General features: G+C 53.8%; 32 non-coding genes across 32 annotated transcripts; 7 read left to right on the top strand and 25 right to left on the bottom strand.

Annotated features, from left to right (window-relative positions):
* The first annotated feature begins 226 nt into the window (after positions 1-226).
* On the top strand, positions 227-298 carry Trnag-ucc (transfer RNA glycine (anticodon UCC)). Its single transcript has one exon. It is a non-coding gene; the product is annotated as a tRNA-Gly (tRNA).
* Positions 299-568: 270 nt separating this feature from the next.
* Positions 569-650, bottom strand: Trnas-aga (transfer RNA serine (anticodon AGA)). The gene has a single exon. It is a non-coding gene; the product is annotated as a tRNA-Ser (tRNA).
* Positions 651-790: 140 nt separating this feature from the next.
* Positions 791-863, bottom strand: Trnak-uuu (transfer RNA lysine (anticodon UUU)). The gene has a single exon. It is a non-coding gene; the product is annotated as a tRNA-Lys (tRNA).
* A 297-nt stretch (positions 864-1,160) lies between these two features.
* Positions 1,161-1,232, bottom strand: Trnae-uuc (transfer RNA glutamic acid (anticodon UUC)). Its single transcript has one exon. It is a non-coding gene; the product is annotated as a tRNA-Glu (tRNA).
* A 322-nt stretch (positions 1,233-1,554) lies between these two features.
* On the bottom strand, positions 1,555-1,627 carry Trnam-cau (transfer RNA methionine (anticodon CAU)). Its single transcript has one exon. It is a non-coding gene; the product is annotated as a tRNA-Met (tRNA).
* An 822-nt stretch (positions 1,628-2,449) lies between these two features.
* Positions 2,450-2,521, top strand: Trnag-ucc (transfer RNA glycine (anticodon UCC)). The gene has a single exon. It is a non-coding gene; the product is annotated as a tRNA-Gly (tRNA).
* A 270-nt stretch (positions 2,522-2,791) lies between these two features.
* Trnas-aga (transfer RNA serine (anticodon AGA)) lies at positions 2,792-2,873 on the bottom strand. Its single transcript has one exon. It is a non-coding gene; the product is annotated as a tRNA-Ser (tRNA).
* A 140-nt stretch (positions 2,874-3,013) lies between these two features.
* Positions 3,014-3,086, bottom strand: Trnak-uuu (transfer RNA lysine (anticodon UUU)). Its single transcript has one exon. It is a non-coding gene; the product is annotated as a tRNA-Lys (tRNA).
* Positions 3,087-3,383: 297 nt separating this feature from the next.
* Trnae-uuc (transfer RNA glutamic acid (anticodon UUC)) lies at positions 3,384-3,455 on the bottom strand. The gene has a single exon. It is a non-coding gene; the product is annotated as a tRNA-Glu (tRNA).
* Positions 3,456-3,777: 322 nt separating this feature from the next.
* Trnam-cau (transfer RNA methionine (anticodon CAU)) lies at positions 3,778-3,850 on the bottom strand. Its single transcript has one exon. It is a non-coding gene; the product is annotated as a tRNA-Met (tRNA).
* An 822-nt stretch (positions 3,851-4,672) lies between these two features.
* On the top strand, positions 4,673-4,744 carry Trnag-ucc (transfer RNA glycine (anticodon UCC)). The gene has a single exon. It is a non-coding gene; the product is annotated as a tRNA-Gly (tRNA).
* Positions 4,745-5,014: 270 nt separating this feature from the next.
* On the bottom strand, positions 5,015-5,096 carry Trnas-aga (transfer RNA serine (anticodon AGA)). The gene has a single exon. It is a non-coding gene; the product is annotated as a tRNA-Ser (tRNA).
* A 140-nt stretch (positions 5,097-5,236) lies between these two features.
* Positions 5,237-5,309, bottom strand: Trnak-uuu (transfer RNA lysine (anticodon UUU)). The gene has a single exon. It is a non-coding gene; the product is annotated as a tRNA-Lys (tRNA).
* Positions 5,310-5,606: 297 nt separating this feature from the next.
* Positions 5,607-5,678, bottom strand: Trnae-uuc (transfer RNA glutamic acid (anticodon UUC)). The gene has a single exon. It is a non-coding gene; the product is annotated as a tRNA-Glu (tRNA).
* Positions 5,679-6,000: 322 nt separating this feature from the next.
* On the bottom strand, positions 6,001-6,073 carry Trnam-cau (transfer RNA methionine (anticodon CAU)). The gene has a single exon. It is a non-coding gene; the product is annotated as a tRNA-Met (tRNA).
* An 822-nt stretch (positions 6,074-6,895) lies between these two features.
* Positions 6,896-6,967, top strand: Trnag-ucc (transfer RNA glycine (anticodon UCC)). Its single transcript has one exon. It is a non-coding gene; the product is annotated as a tRNA-Gly (tRNA).
* Positions 6,968-7,237: 270 nt separating this feature from the next.
* On the bottom strand, positions 7,238-7,319 carry Trnas-aga (transfer RNA serine (anticodon AGA)). Its single transcript has one exon. It is a non-coding gene; the product is annotated as a tRNA-Ser (tRNA).
* Positions 7,320-7,459: 140 nt separating this feature from the next.
* Positions 7,460-7,532, bottom strand: Trnak-uuu (transfer RNA lysine (anticodon UUU)). The gene has a single exon. It is a non-coding gene; the product is annotated as a tRNA-Lys (tRNA).
* Positions 7,533-8,223: 691 nt separating this feature from the next.
* On the bottom strand, positions 8,224-8,296 carry Trnam-cau (transfer RNA methionine (anticodon CAU)). Its single transcript has one exon. It is a non-coding gene; the product is annotated as a tRNA-Met (tRNA).
* Positions 8,297-9,118: 822 nt separating this feature from the next.
* Trnag-ucc (transfer RNA glycine (anticodon UCC)) lies at positions 9,119-9,190 on the top strand. Its single transcript has one exon. It is a non-coding gene; the product is annotated as a tRNA-Gly (tRNA).
* A 270-nt stretch (positions 9,191-9,460) lies between these two features.
* Positions 9,461-9,542, bottom strand: Trnas-aga (transfer RNA serine (anticodon AGA)). Its single transcript has one exon. It is a non-coding gene; the product is annotated as a tRNA-Ser (tRNA).
* Positions 9,543-9,682: 140 nt separating this feature from the next.
* Trnak-uuu (transfer RNA lysine (anticodon UUU)) lies at positions 9,683-9,755 on the bottom strand. Its single transcript has one exon. It is a non-coding gene; the product is annotated as a tRNA-Lys (tRNA).
* A 297-nt stretch (positions 9,756-10,052) lies between these two features.
* Trnae-uuc (transfer RNA glutamic acid (anticodon UUC)) lies at positions 10,053-10,124 on the bottom strand. Its single transcript has one exon. It is a non-coding gene; the product is annotated as a tRNA-Glu (tRNA).
* Positions 10,125-10,446: 322 nt separating this feature from the next.
* Positions 10,447-10,519, bottom strand: Trnam-cau (transfer RNA methionine (anticodon CAU)). Its single transcript has one exon. It is a non-coding gene; the product is annotated as a tRNA-Met (tRNA).
* Positions 10,520-11,341: 822 nt separating this feature from the next.
* Trnag-ucc (transfer RNA glycine (anticodon UCC)) lies at positions 11,342-11,413 on the top strand. Its single transcript has one exon. It is a non-coding gene; the product is annotated as a tRNA-Gly (tRNA).
* Positions 11,414-11,683: 270 nt separating this feature from the next.
* On the bottom strand, positions 11,684-11,765 carry Trnas-aga (transfer RNA serine (anticodon AGA)). The gene has a single exon. It is a non-coding gene; the product is annotated as a tRNA-Ser (tRNA).
* A 140-nt stretch (positions 11,766-11,905) lies between these two features.
* Trnak-uuu (transfer RNA lysine (anticodon UUU)) lies at positions 11,906-11,978 on the bottom strand. Its single transcript has one exon. It is a non-coding gene; the product is annotated as a tRNA-Lys (tRNA).
* Positions 11,979-12,669: 691 nt separating this feature from the next.
* On the bottom strand, positions 12,670-12,742 carry Trnam-cau (transfer RNA methionine (anticodon CAU)). The gene has a single exon. It is a non-coding gene; the product is annotated as a tRNA-Met (tRNA).
* An 822-nt stretch (positions 12,743-13,564) lies between these two features.
* On the top strand, positions 13,565-13,636 carry Trnag-ucc (transfer RNA glycine (anticodon UCC)). The gene has a single exon. It is a non-coding gene; the product is annotated as a tRNA-Gly (tRNA).
* Positions 13,637-13,906: 270 nt separating this feature from the next.
* Trnas-aga (transfer RNA serine (anticodon AGA)) lies at positions 13,907-13,988 on the bottom strand. The gene has a single exon. It is a non-coding gene; the product is annotated as a tRNA-Ser (tRNA).
* A 140-nt stretch (positions 13,989-14,128) lies between these two features.
* Trnak-uuu (transfer RNA lysine (anticodon UUU)) lies at positions 14,129-14,201 on the bottom strand. Its single transcript has one exon. It is a non-coding gene; the product is annotated as a tRNA-Lys (tRNA).
* A 691-nt stretch (positions 14,202-14,892) lies between these two features.
* Positions 14,893-14,965, bottom strand: Trnam-cau (transfer RNA methionine (anticodon CAU)). Its single transcript has one exon. It is a non-coding gene; the product is annotated as a tRNA-Met (tRNA).
* Positions 14,966-15,313: the final 348 nt, after the last annotated feature.

Raw genomic sequence — 15,313 nt, 5'->3', positions numbered from 1 at the left:
AGTCCCCCACTACACTGCCTTATAGCGACCGCTCATCACTATCGTGTGAGTAACGTTGCGGCCGCGGCGACGAGTCTTGCCCAAAGACGCAGCGTGCGTGGAGGCGCTACCCGAATGCGTGTGGATGCACCCTCCTACCTCGTAAAGCGCCTACAGCTACTATCACCGTGGGCCGCTGCCGGCGGGCGGGAAGCCGACACAGCGCGGCGTTGCGAGCAGCGGATGTGCGGTGGTGGTGTAATGGTGAGCATAGTTGCCTTCCCAGCAGTTGATCCGGGTTCGATTCCCGGCCACCGCAACGGGCGCAATTTTTTGCGTATGAGTATGTGAGCCACGTTAACGTTTTCTTTCCGTCGTTGCTCCACGCAGGCCATCCTGTAGTATGTCCCGACTTGTCCCGACTTTGCTCGGCTGACGCGAAAGCTGACGCTTGGAATTCGCCCTTATCAAAAGGACAGGCGCTATAAACGACTGTGAGAGGTGAGGTGTGGCGAGGTACCAAAACGACAGGCAAACCGCGAAATTTTCTGCTCCTCCTTCCTAAAGAAAAAAAGAGAAGAAAAACGGACGCAGTCGTTAGGACTCGAACCTACGCTCCCAGAGGGAATCTGATTTCTAGTCAGACGCCTTAACCACTCGGCCACGACTGCTCGTATCTGAAGCTTCCCTCGAATCGTGAAAAATCCAACCGGTCTGCGCAGAATGTTGACAGGAAACGAACTCTGTGCACTGATTACGGCAGGGATACCAGCGCTACGAGACGAGCCATTACGGAAGCGTTAAAAATCTTCGCCCGGACAGGGACTCGAACCCTGGACCCTTAGGTTAAAAGCCTAATGCTCTACCGACTGAGCTATCCGGGCTGATGCCCGTTGTGGGTGGAGCGGCTGCAAGCAATGTGAATAATTGGAACGCGTGTGTAGGCGTACTACGGTAATTGCTGGCTTCTGGCGCAACTGGCGACTTCACCGACTTCCCACTGACGCTGGTAGCAGCCCAACAGCGGACCAGTGCCTCTTCTGCCTTTATCCCGGTGCTGACAGTAATTGCATCTTGTGCCTGTTTTCCCCGATTACGTTCGGTTGAAGCTCCGGAAGGAGGGCGACAAAACGAAGGTTGGAAGGCCAAAAAAAGGAGGGACGTGTGCGCAAAAACTTCTCTTCCGGTACCGGGAATCGAACCCGGGCCTCCTGGGTGAAAGCCAGGTATCGTAGCCTCTAGACCACACCGGATCTGCTCAATAAACGTGACATTTACTCCCTCTCCTCCCGCATTTCGTGCTGAATCCGGACTCAGTGGTGTTCTCTGTTTGCGAGCGTATTTGTGCGTGCAGACTGGCATGGCACACAGCTCGAAACTGACTATTCATTGCCGTTTGCATCATATTTTACTCATAACAGGGGAGGAGAAAGATCAAAGTTGTACCTCGCCATAATTGGAAGTAAACATTTTTACGCTGAGGCGTGGACTCCTTGGTGATAACAAACGACAATTAAGTTCGTTCCCTAGCAACAGCAGCGCCGTTAATTCAGCCATGATGTACAGCAAATTAAATGCCTCGGGTGAGGATCGAACTCACGACCTTAAGATTATGAGACTTACGCGCTACCTACTGCGCTACCGAGGCACGCTGCAACAAGCGTCCCAGGAAACTTGGTAAGTCGCACATATTAGAGATAGACAGTTTGCGCTTTCTCAAGAATCTGCTGTGTTGCTACACGTGCTTTCCCGACTGGCTAGATTAAACTGCTGCCGCAGCTTTTTCAACGGAAAGCAGCACTGCCCGAGGTAACAGTACATCGCCCTTGCGGCACCTGGACACAGCGGCCTGTAGGGCCAGGCCGACGCTAGAGTTCAGAAATAGCACGCGACCGTCCAAGTACGGCCTCTTGCGTGCTGCGTGTTTGGTTCTTCTCACAGCGAATCCTGCTACACATTCCTGAGGCTGACGCAGCTCAAGCGAGCAATCGGCGCGGCGGCATTATAGCGAGAACAGCAAAACGATGCATCGGCCGGGAATCGAAGCCGGGCCGCCCGCGTGGTAGGCGAACAACCTACCACTTTTTTAGTTGTTGTTCTCATTTTGTTAGTTGCATTTGTAGGGGGCGGACGTCCGATGACGTCCGTGCTAGCCGAGCATATTCCCGAGCAGCTGTCTGCAGGGAAAGTGGGATTGCCACCCAGCGACGTCGGATACGACCGAAAGAAGTGCTACACACGCGGAGTCCCCCACTACACTGCCTTATAGCGACCGCTCATCACTATCGTGTGAGTAACGTTGCGGCCGCGGCGACGAGTCTTGCCCAAAGACGCAGCGTGCGTGGAGGCGCTACCCGAATGCGTGTGGATGCACCCTCCTACCTCGTAAAGCGCCTACAGCTACTATCACCGTGGGCCGCTGCCGGCGGGCGGGAAGCCGACACAGCGCGGCGTTGCGAGCAGCGGATGTGCGGTGGTGGTGTAATGGTGAGCATAGTTGCCTTCCCAGCAGTTGATCCGGGTTCGATTCCCGGCCACCGCAACGGGCGCAATTTTTTGCGTATGAGTATGTGAGCCACGTTAACGTTTTCTTTCCGTCGTTGCTCCACGCAGGCCATCCTGTAGTATGTCCCGACTTGTCCCGACTTTGCTCGGCTGACGCGAAAGCTGACGCTTGGAATTCGCCCTTATCAAAAGGACAGGCGCTATAAACGACTGTGAGAGGTGAGGTGTGGCGAGGTACCAAAACGACAGGCAAACCGCGAAATTTTCTGCTCCTCCTTCCTAAAGAAAAAAAGAGAAGAAAAACGGACGCAGTCGGTAGGACTCGAACCTACGCTCCCAGAGGGAATCTGATTTCTAGTCAGACGCCTTAACCACTCGGCCACGACTGCTCGTATCTGAAGCTTCCCTCGAATCGTGAAAAATCCAACCGGTCTGCGCAGAATGTTGACAGGAAACGAACTCTGTGCACTGATTACGGCAGGGATACCAGCGCTACGAGACGAGCCATTACGGAAGCGTTAAAAATCTTCGCCCGGACAGGGACTCGAACCCTGGACCCTTAGGTTAAAAGCCTAATGCTCTACCGACTGAGCTATCCGGGCTGATGCCCGTTGTGGGTGGAGCGGCTGCAAGCAATGTGAATAATTGGAACGCGTGTGTAGGCGTACTACGGTAATTGCTGGCTTCTGGCGCAACTGGCGACTTCACCGACTTCCCACTGACGCTGGTAGCAGCCCAACAGCGGACCAGTGCCTCTTCTGCCTTTATCCCGGTGCTGACAGTAATTGCATCTTGTGCCTGTTTTCCCCGATTACGTTCGGTTGAAGCTCCGGAAGGAGGGCGACAAAACGAAGGTTGGAAGGCCAAAAAAAGGAGGGACGTGTGCGCAAAAACTTCTCTTCCGGTACCGGGAATCGAACCCGGGCCTCCTGGGTGAAAGCCAGGTATCGTAGCCTCTAGACCACACCGGAGCTGCTCAATAAACGTGACATTTACTCCCTCTCCTCCCGCATTTCGTGCTGAATCCGGACTCAGTGGTGTTCTCTGTTTGCGAGCGTATTTGTGCGTGCAGACTGGCATGGCACACAGCTCGAAACTGACTATTCATTGCCGTTTGCATCATATTTTACTCATAACAGGGGAGGAGAAAGATCAAAGTTGTACCTCGCCATAATTGGAAGTAAACATTTTTACGCTGAGGCGTGGACTCCTTGGTGATAACAAACGACAATTAAGTTCGTTCCCTAGCAACAGCAGCGCCGTTAATTCAGCCATGATGTACAGCAAATTAAATGCCTCGGGTGAGGATCGAACTCACGACCTTAAGATTATGAGACTTACGCGCTACCTACTGCGCTACCGAGGCACGCTGCAACAAGCGTCCCAGGAAACTTGGTAAGTCGCACATATTAGAGATAGACAGTTTGCGCTTTCTCAAGAATCTGCTGTGTTGCTACACGTGCTTTCCCGACTGGCTAGATTAAACTGCTGCCGCAGCTTTTTCAACGGAAAGCAGCACTGCCCGAGGTAACAGTACATCGCCCTTGCGGCACCTGGACACAGCGGCCTGTAGGGCCAGGCCGACGCTAGAGTTCAGAAATAGCACGCGACCGTCCAAGTACGGCCTCTTGCGTGCTGCGTGTTTGGTTCTTCTCACAGCGAATCCTGCTACACATTCCTGAGGCTGACGCAGCTCAAGCGAGCAATCGGCGCGGCGGCATTATAGCGAGAACAGCAAAACGATGCATCGGCCGGGAATCGAAGCCGGGCCGCCCGCGTGGTAGGCGAACAACCTACCACTTTTTTAGTTGTTGTTCTCATTTTGTTAGTTGCATTTGTAGGGGGCGGACGTCCGATGACGTCCGTGCTAGCCGAGCATATTCCCGAGCAGCTGTCTGCAGGGAAAGTGGGATTGCCACCCAGCGACGTCGGATACGACCGAAAGAAGTGCTACACACGCGGAGTCCCCCACTACACTGCCTTATAGCGACCGCTCATCACTATCGTGTGAGTAACGTTGCGGCCGCGGCGACGAGTCTTGCCCAAAGACGCAGCGTGCGTGGAGGCGCTACCCGAATGCGTGTGGATGCACCCTCCTACCTCGTAAAGCGCCTACAGCTACTATCACCGTGGGCCGCTGCCGGCGGGCGGGAAGCCGACACAGCGCGGCGTTGCGAGCAGCGGATGTGCGGTGGTGGTGTAATGGTGAGCATAGTTGCCTTCCCAGCAGTTGATCCGGGTTCGATTCCCGGCCACCGCAACGGGCGCAATTTTTTGCGTATGAGTATGTGAGCCACGTTAACGTTTTCTTTCCGTCGTTGCTCCACGCAGGCCATCCTGTAGTATGTCCCGACTTGTCCCGACTTTGCTCGGCTGACGCGAAAGCTGACGCTTGGAATTCGCCCTTATCAAAAGGACAGGCGCTATAAACGACTGTGAGAGGTGAGGTGTGGCGAGGTACCAAAACGACAGGCAAACCGCGAAATTTTCTGCTCCTCCTTCCTAAAGAAAAAAAGAGAAGAAAAACGGACGCAGTCGGTAGGACTCGAACCTACGCTCCCAGAGGGAATCTGATTTCTAGTCAGACGCCTTAACCACTCGGCCACGACTGCTCGTATCTGAAGCTTCCCTCGAATCGTGAAAAATCCAACCGGTCTGCGCAGAATGTTGACAGGAAACGAACTCTGTGCACTGATTACGGCAGGGATACCAGCGCTACGAGACGAGCCATTACGGAAGCGTTAAAAATCTTCGCCCGGACAGGGACTCGAACCCTGAACCCTTAGGTTAAAAGCCTAATGCTCTACCGTCTGAGCTATCCGGGCTGATGCCCGTTGTGGGTGGAGCGGCTGCAAGCAATGTGAATAATTGGAACGAGTGTGTAGGCGTACTACGGTAATTGCTGGCTTCTGGCGCAACTGGCGACTTCACCGACTTCCCACTGACGCTGGTAGCAGCCCAACAGCGGACCAGTGCCTCTTCTGCCTTTATCCCGGTGCTGACAGTAATTGCATCTTGTGCCTGTTTTCCCCGATTACGTTCGGTTGAAGCTCCGGAAGGAGGGCGACAAAACGAAGGTTGGAAGGCTAAAACATGGAGGGACGTGTGCGCAAAAACTTCTCTTCCGGTACCGGGAATCGAACCCGGGCCTCCTGGGTGAAAGCCAGGTATCGTAGCCTCTAGACCACACCGGATCTGCTCAATAAACGTGACATTTACTCCCTCTCCTCCCGCATTTCGTGCTGAATCCGGACTCAGTGGTGTTCTCTGTTTGCGAGCGTATTTGTGCGTGCAGACTGGCATGGCACACAGCTCGAAACTGACTATTCATTGCCGTTTGCATCATATTTTACTCATAACAGGGGAGGAGAAAGATCAAAGTTGTACCTCGCCATAATTGGAAGTAAACATTTTTACGCTGAGGCGTGGACTCCTTGGTGATAACAAACGACAATTAAGTTCGTTCCCTAGCAACAGCAGCGCCGTTAATTCAGCCATGATGTACAGCAAATTAAATGCCCCGGGTGAGGATCGAACTCACGACCTTAAGATTATGAGACTTACGCGCTACCTACTGCGCTACCGAGGCACGCTGCAACAAGCGTCCCAGGAAACTTGGTAAGTCGCACATATTAGAGATAGACAGTTTGCGCTTTCTCAAGAATCTGCTGTGTTGCTACACGTGCTTTCCCGACTGGCTAGATTAAACTGCTGCCGCAGCTTTTTCAACGGAAAGCAGCACTGCCCGAGGTAACAGTACATCGCCCTTGCGGCACCTGGACACAGCGGCCTGTAGGGCCAGGCCGACGCTAGAGTTCAGAAATAGCACGCGACCGTCCAAGTACGGCCTCTTGCGTGCTGCGTGTTTGGTTCTTCTCACAGCGAATCCTGCTACACATTCCTGAGGCTGACGCAGCTCAAGCGAGCAATCGGCGCGGCGGCATTATAGCGAGAACAGCAAAACGATGCATCGGCCGGGAATCGAAGCCGGGCCGCCCGCGTGGTAGGCGAACAACCTACCACTTTTTTAGTTGTTGTTCTCATTTTGTTAGTTGCATTTGTAGGGGGCGGACGTCCGATGACGTCCGTGCTAGCCGAGCATATTCCCGAGCAGCTGTCTGCAGGGAAAGTGGGATTGCCACCCAGCGACGTCGGATACGACCGAAAGAAGTGCTACACACGCGGAGTCCCCCACTACACTGCCTTATAGCGACCGCTCATCACTATCGTGTGAGTAACGTTGCGGCCGCGGCGACGAGTCTTGCCCAAAGACGCAGCGTGCGTGGAGGCGCTACCCGAATGCGTGTGGATGCACCCTCCTACCTCGTAAAGCGCCTACAGCTACTATCACCGTGGGCCGCTGCCGGCGGGCGGGAAGCCGACACAGCGCGGCGTTGCGAGCAGCGGATGTGCGGTGGTGGTGTAATGGTGAGCATAGTTGCCTTCCCAGCAGTTGATCCGGGTTCGATTCCCGGCCACCGCAACGGGCGCAATTTTTTGCGTATGAGTATGTGAGCCACGTTAACGTTTTCTTTCCGTCGTTGCTCCACGCAGGCCATCCTGTAGTATGTCCCGACTTGTCCCGACTTTGCTCGGCTGACGCGAAAGCTGACGCTTGGAATTCGCCCTTATCAAAAGGACAGGCGCTATAAACGACTGTGAGAGGTGAGGTGTGGCGAGGTACCAAAACGACAGGCAAACCGCGAAATTTTCTGCTCCTCCTTCCTAAAGAAAAAAAGAGAAGAAAAACGGACGCAGTCGGTAGGACTCGAACCTACGCTCCCAGAGGGAATCTGATTTCTAGTCAGACGCCTTAACCACTCGGCCACGACTGCTCGTATCTGAAGCTTCCCTCGAATCGTGAAAAATCCAACCGGTCTGCGCAGAATGTTGACAGGAAACGAACTCTGTGCACTGATTACGGCAGGGATACCAGCGCTACGAGACGAGCCATTACGGAAGCGTTAAAAATCTTCGCCCGGACAGGGACTCGAACCCTGAACCCTTAGGTTAAAAGCCTAATGCTCTACCGTCTGAGCTATCCGGGCTGATGCCCGTTGTGGGTGGAGCGGCTGCAAGCAATGTGAATAATTGGAACGAGTGTGTAGGCGTACTACGGTAATTGCTGGCTTCTGGCGCAACTGGCGACTTCACCGACTTCCCACTGACGCTGGTAGCAGCCCAACAGCGGACCAGTGCCTCTTCTGCCTTTATCCCGGTGCTGACAGTAATTGCATCTTGTGCCTGTTTTCCCCGATTACGTTCGGTTGAAGCTCCGGAAGGAGGGCGACAAAACGAAGGTTGGAAGGCTAAAAAAAGGAGGGACGTGTGCGCAAAAACTTCTCTTCCGGTACCGGGAATCGAACCCGGGCCTCCTGGGTGAAAGCCAGGTATCGTAGCCTCTAGAATACACCGGATCTGCTCAATAAACGTGACATTTACTCCCTCTCCTCCCGCATTTCGTGCTGAATCCGGACTCAGTGGTGTTCTCTGTTTGCGAGCGTATTTGTGCGTGCAGACTGGCATGGCACACAGCTCGAAACTGACTATTCATTGCCGTTTGCATCATATTTTACTCATAACAGGGGAGGAGAAAGATCAAAGTTGTACCTCGCCATAATTGGAAGTAAACATTTTTACGCTGAGGCGTGGACTCCTTGGTGATAACAAACGACAATTAAGTTCGTTCCCTAGCAACAGCAGCGCCGTTAATTCAGCCATGATGTACAGCAAATTAAATGCCCCGGGTGAGGATCGAACTCACGACCTTAAGATTATGAGACTTACGCGCTACCTACTGCGCTACCGAGGCACGCTGCAACAAGCGTCCCAGGAAACTTGGTAAGTCGCACATATTAGAGATAGACAGTTTGCGCTTTCTCAAGAATCTGCTGTGTTGCTACACGTGCTTTCCCGACTGGCTAGATTAAACTGCTGCCGCAGCTTTTTCAACGGAAAGCAGCACTGCCCGAGGTAACAGTACATCGCCCTTGCGGCACCTGGACACAGCGGCCTGTAGGGCCAGGCCGACGCTAGAGTTCAGAAATAGCACGCGACCGTCCAAGTACGGCCTCTTGCGTGCTGCGTGTTTGGTTCTTCTCACAGCGAATCCTGCTACACATTCCTGAGGCTGACGCAGCTCAAGCGAGCAATCGGCGCGGCGGCATTATAGCGAGAACAGCAAAACGATGCATCGGCCGGGAATCGAAGCCGGGCCGCCCGCGTGGTAGGCGAACAACCTACCACTTTTTTAGTTGTTGTTCTCATTTTGTTAGTTGCATTTGTAGGGGGCGGACGTCCGATGACGTCCATGCTAGCCGAGCATATTCCCGAGCAGCTGTCTGCAGGGAAAGTGGGATTGCCACCCAGCGACGTCGGATACGACCGAAAGAAGTGCTACACACGCGGAGTCCCCCACTACACTGCCTTATAGCGACCGCTCATCACTATCGTGTGAGTAACGTTGCGGCCGCGGCGACGAGTCTTGCCCAAAGACGCAGCGTGCGTGGAGGCGCTACCCGAATGCGTGTGGATGCACCCTCCTACCTCGTAAAGCGCCTACAGCTACTATCACCGTGGGCCGCTGCCGGCGGGCGGGAAGCCGACACAGCGCGGCGTTGCGAGCAGCGGATGTGCGGTGGTGGTGTAATGGTGAGCATAGTTGCCTTCCCAGCAGTTGATCCGGGTTCGATTCCCGGCCACCGCAACGGGCGCAATTTTTTGCGTATGAGTATGTGAGCCACGTTAACGTTTTCTTTCCGTCGTTGCTCCACGCAGGCCATCCTGTAGTATGTCCCGACTTGTCCCGACTTTGCTCGGCTGACGCGAAAGCTGACGCTTGGAATTCGCCCTTATCAAAAGGACAGGCGCTATAAACGACTGTGAGAGGTGAGGTGTGGCGAGGTACCAAAACGACAGGCAAACCGCGAAATTTTCTGCTCCTCCTTCCTAAAGAAAAAAAGAGAAGAAAAACGGACGCAGTCGGTAGGACTCGAACCTACGCTCCCAGAGGGAATCTGATTTCTAGTCAGACGCCTTAACCACTCGGCCACGACTGCTCGTATCTGAAGCTTCCCTCGAATCGTGAAAAATCCAACCGGTCTGCGCAGAATGTTGACAGGAAACGAACTCTGTGCACTGATTACGGCAGGGATACCAGCGCTACGAGACGAGCCATTACGGAAGCGTTAAAAATCTTCGCCCGGACAGGGACTCGAACCCTGAACCCTTAGGTTAAAAGCCTAATGCTCTACCGTCTGAGCTATCCGGGCTGATGCCCGTTGTGGGTGGAGCGGCTGCAAGCAATGTGAATAATTGGAACGAGTGTGTAGGCGTACTACGGTAATTGCTGGCTTCTGGCGCAACTGGCGACTTCACCGACTTCCCACTGACGCTGGTAGCAGCCCAACAGCGGACCAGTGCCTCTTCTGCCTTTATCCCGGTGCTGACAGTAATTGCATCTTGTGCCTGTTTTCCCCGATTACGTTCGGTTGAAGCTCCGGAAGGAGGGCGACAAAACGAAGGTTGGAAGGCTAAAACATGGAGGGACGTGTGCGCAAAAACTTCTCTTCCGGTACCGGGAATCGAACCCGGGCCTCCTGGGTGAAAGCCAGGTATCGTAGCCTCTAGACCACACCGGATCTGCTCAATAAACGTGACATTTACTCCCTCTCCTCCCGCATTTCGTGCTGAATCCGGACTCAGTGGTGTTCTCTGTTTGCGAGCGTATTTGTGCGTGCAGACTGGCATGGCACACAGCTCGAAACTGACTATTCATTGCCGTTTGCATCATATTTTACTCATAACAGGGGAGGAGAAAGATCAAAGTTGTACCTCGCCATAATTGGAAGTAAACATTTTTACGCTGAGGCGTGGACTCCTTGGTGATAACAAACGACAATTAAGTTCGTTCCCTAGCAACAGCAGCGCCGTTAATTCAGCCATGATGTACAGCAAATTAAATGCCCCGGGTGAGGATCGAACTCACGACCTTAAGATTATGAGACTTACGCGCTACCTACTGCGCTACCGAGGCACGCTGCAACAAGCGTCCCAGGAAACTTGGTAAGTCGCACATATTAGAGATAGACAGTTTGCGCTTTCTCAAGAATCTGCTGTGTTGCTACACGTGCTTTCCCGACTGGCTAGATTAAACTGCTGCCGCAGCTTTTTCAACGGAAAGCAGCACTGCCCGAGGTAACAGTACATCGCCCTTGCGGCACCTGGACACAGCGGCCTGTAGGGCCAGGCCGACGCTAGAGTTCAGAAATAGCACGCGACCGTCCAAGTACGGCCTCTTGCGTGCTGCGTGTTTGGTTCTTCTCACAGCGAATCCTGCTACACATTCCTGAGGCTGACGCAGCTCAAGCGAGCAATCGGCGCGGCGGCATTATAGCGAGAACAGCAAAACGATGCATCGGCCGGGAATCGAAGCCGGGCCGCCCGCGTGGTAGGCGAACAACCTACCACTTTTTTAGTTGTTGTTCTCATTTTGTTAGTTGCATTTGTAGGGGGCGGACGTCCGATGACGTCCGTGCTAGCCGAGCATATTCCCGAGCAGCTGTCTGCAGGGAAAGTGGGATTGCCACCCAGCGACGTCGGATACGACCGAAAGAAGTGCTACACACGCGGAGTCCCCCACTACACTGCCTTATAGCGACCGCTCATCACTATCGTGTGAGTAACGTTGCGGCCGCGGCGACGAGTCTTGCCCAAAGACGCAGCGTGCGTGGAGGCGCTACCCGAATGCGTGTGGATGCACCCTCCTACCTCGTAAAGCGCCTACAGCTACTATCACCGTGGGCCGCTGCCGGCGGGCGGGAAGCCGACACAGCGCGGCGTTGCGAGCAGCGGATGTGCGGTGGTGGTGTAATGGTGAGCATAGTTGCCTTCCCAGCAGTTGATCCGGGTTCGATTCCCGGCCACCGCAACGGGCGCAATTTTTTGCGTATGAGTATGTGAGCCACGTTAACGTTTTCTTTCCGTCGTTGCTCCACGCAGGCCATCCTGTAGTATGTCCCGACTTGTCCCGACTTTGCTCGGCTGACGCGAAAGCTGACGCTTGGAATTCGCCCTTATCAAAAGGACAGGCGCTATAAACGACTGTGAGAGGTGAGGTGTGGCGAGGTACCAAAACGACAGGCAAACCGCGAAATTTTCTGCTCCTCCTTCCTAAAGAAAAAAAGAGAAGAAAAACGGACGCAGTCGGTAGGACTCGAACCTACGCTCCCAGAGGGAATCTGATTTCTAGTCAGACGCCTTAACCACTCGGCCACGACTGCTCGTATCTGAAGCTTCCCTCGAATCGTGAAAAATCCAACCGGTCTGCGCAGAATGTTGACAGGAAACGAACTCTGTGCACTGATTACGGCAGGGATACCAGCGCTACGAGACGAGCCATTACGGAAGCGTTAAAAATCTTCGCCCGGACAGGGACTCGAACCCTGAACCCTTAGGTTAAAAGCCTAATGCTCTACCGTCTGAGCTATCCGGGCTGATGCCCGTTGTGGGTGGAGCGGCTGCAAGCAATGTGAATAATTGGAACGAGTGTGTAGGCGTACTACGGTAATTGCTGGCTTCTGGCGCAACTGGCGACTTCACCGACTTCCCACTGACGCTGGTAGCAGCCCAACAGCGGACCAGTGCCTCTTCTGCCTTTATCCCGGTGCTGACAGTAATTGCATCTTGTGCCTGTTTTCCCCGATTACGTTCGGTTGAAGCTCCGGAAGGAGGGCGACAAAACGAAGGTTGGAAGGCTAAAAAAAGGAGGGACGTGTGCGCAAAAACTTCTCTTCCGGTACCGGGAATCGAACCCGGGCCTCCTGGGTGAAAGCCAGGTATCGTAGCCTCTAGAATACACCGGATCTGCTCAATAAACGTGACATTTACTCCCTCTCCTCCCGCATTTCGTGCTGAATCCGGACTCAGTGGTGTTCTCTGTTTGCGAGCGTATTTGTGCGTGCAGACTGGCATGGCACACAGCTCGAAACTGACTATTCATTGCCGTTTGCATCATATTTTACTCATAACAGGGGAGGAGAAAGATCAAAGTTGTACCTCGCCATAATTGGAAGTAAACATTTTTACGCTGAGGCGTGGACTCCTTGGTGATAACAAACGACAATTAAGTTCGTTCCCTAGCAACAGCAGCGCCGTTAATTCAGCCATGATGTACAGCAAATTAAATGCCCCGGGTGAGGATCGAACTCACGACCTTAAGATTATGAGACTTACGCGCTACCTACTGCGCTACCGAGGCACGCTGCAACAAGCGTCCCAGGAAACTTGGTAAGTCGCACATATTAGAGATAGACAGTTTGCGCTTTCTCAAGAATCTGCTGTGTTGCTACACGTGCTTTCCCGACTGGCTAGATTAAACTGCTGCCGCAGCTTTTTCAACGGAAAGCAGCACTGCCCGAGGTAACAGTACATCGCCCTTGCGGCACCTGGACACAGCGGCCTGTAGGGCCAGGCCGACGCTAGAGTTCAGAAATAGCACGCGACCGTCCAAGTACGGCCTCTTGCGTGCTGCGTGTTTGGTTCTTCTCACAGCGAATCCTGCTACACATTCCTGAGGCTGACGCAGCTCAAGCGAGCAATCGGCGCGGCGGCATTATAGCGAGAACAGCAAAACGATGCATCGGCCGGGAATCGAAGCCGGGCCGCCCGCGTGGTAGGCGAACAACCTACCACTTTTTTAGTTGTTGTTCTCATTTTGTTAGTTGCATTTGTAGGGGGCGGACGTCCGATGACGTCCATGCTAGCCGAGCATATTCCCGAGCAGCTGTCTGCAGGGAAAGTGGGATTGCCACCCAGCGACGTCGGATACGACCGAAAGAAGTGCTACACACGCGGAGTCCCCCACTACACTGCCTTATAGCGACCGCTCATCACTATCGTGTGAGTAACGTTGCGGCCGCGGCGACGAGTCTTGCCCAAAGACGCAGCGTGCGTGGAGGCGCTACCCGAATGCGTGTGGATGCACCCTCCTACCTCGTAAAGCGCCTACAGCTACTATCACCGTGGGCCGCTGCCGGCGGGCGGGAAGCCGACACAGCGCGGCGTTGCGAGCAGCGGATGTGCGGTGGTGGTGTAATGGTGAGCATAGTTGCCTTCCCAGCAGTTGATCCGGGTTCGATTCCCGGCCACCGCAACGGGCGCAATTTTTTGCGTATGAGTATGTGAGCCACGTTAACGTTTTCTTTCCGTCGTTGCTCCACGCAGGCCATCCTGTAGTATGTCCCGACTTGTCCCGACTTTGCTCGGCTGACGCGAAAGCTGACGCTTGGAATTCGCCCTTATCAAAAGGACAGGCGCTATAAACGACTGTGAGAGGTGAGGTGTGGCGAGGTACCAAAACGACAGGCAAACCGCGAAATTTTCTGCTCCTCCTTCCTAAAGAAAAAAAGAGAAGAAAAACGGACGCAGTCGGTAGGACTCGAACCTACGCTCCCAGAGGGAATCTGATTTCTAGTCAGACGCCTTAACCACTCGGCCACGACTGCTCGTATCTGAAGCTTCCCTCGAATCGTGAAAAATCCAACCGGTCTGCGCAGAATGTTGACAGGAAACGAACTCTGTGCACTGATTACGGCAGGGATACCAGCGCTACGAGACGAGCCATTACGGAAGCGTTAAAAATCTTCGCCCGGACAGGGACTCGAACCCTGAACCCTTAGGTTAAAAGCCTAATGCTCTACCGTCTGAGCTATCCGGGCTGATGCCCGTTGTGGGTGGAGCGGCTGCAAGCAATGTGAATAATTGGAACGAGTGTGTAGGCGTACTACGGTAATTGCTGGCTTCTGGCGCAACTGGCGACTTCACCGACTTCCCACTGACGCTGGTAGCAGCCCAACAGCGGACCAGTGCCTCTTCTGCCTTTATCCCGGTGCTGACAGTAATTGCATCTTGTGCCTGTTTTCCCCGATTACGTTCGGTTGAAGCTCCGGAAGGAGGGCGACAAAACGAAGGTTGGAAGGCTAAAAAAAGGAGGGACGTGTGCGCAAAAACTTCTCTTCCGGTACCGGGAATCGAACCCGGGCCTCCTGGGTGAAAGCCAGGTATCGTAGCCTCTAGAATACACCGGATCTGCTCAATAAACGTGACATTTACTCCCTCTCCTCCCGCATTTCGTGCTGAATCCGGACTCAGTGGTGTTCTCTGTTTGCGAGCGTATTTGTGCGTGCAGACTGGCATGGCACACAGCTCGAAACTGACTATTCATTGCCGTTTGCATCATATTTTACTCATAACAGGGGAGGAGAAAGATCAAAGTTGTACCTCGCCATAATTGGAAGTAAACATTTTTACGCTGAGGCGTGGACTCCTTGGTGATAACAAACGACAATTAAGTTCGTTCCCTAGCAACAGCAGCGCCGTTAATTCAGCCATGATGTACAGCAAATTAAATGCCCCGGGTGAGGATCGAACTCACGACCTTAAGATTATGAGACTTACGCGCTACCTACTGCGCTACCGAGGCACGCTGCAACAAGCGTCCCAGGAAACTTGGTAAGTCGCACATATTAGAGATAGACAGTTTGCGCTTTCTCAAGAATCTGCTGTGTTGCTACACGTGCTTTCCCGACTGGCTAGATTAAACTGCTGCCGCAGCTTTTTCAACGGAAAGCAGCACTGCCCGAGGTAACAGTACATCGCCCTTGCGGCACCTGGACACAGCGGCCTGTAGGGCCAGGCCGACGCTAGAGTTCAGAAATAGCACGCGACCGTCCAAGTACGGCCTCTTGCGTGCTGCGTGTTTGGTTCTTCTCACAGCGAATCCTGCTACACATTCCTGAGGCTGACGCAGCTCAAGCGAGCAATCGGCGCG

The sequence above is a fragment of the Schistocerca cancellata genome, unplaced genomic scaffold (assembly GCF_023864275.1).
Source record: "Schistocerca cancellata isolate TAMUIC-IGC-003103 unplaced genomic scaffold, iqSchCanc2.1 HiC_scaffold_327, whole genome shotgun sequence".
NCBI classification, from domain to species: Eukaryota; Metazoa; Arthropoda; class Insecta; order Orthoptera; family Acrididae; genus Schistocerca; species Schistocerca cancellata.
This window is presented reverse-complemented; position numbering and strand designations above follow the sequence as displayed.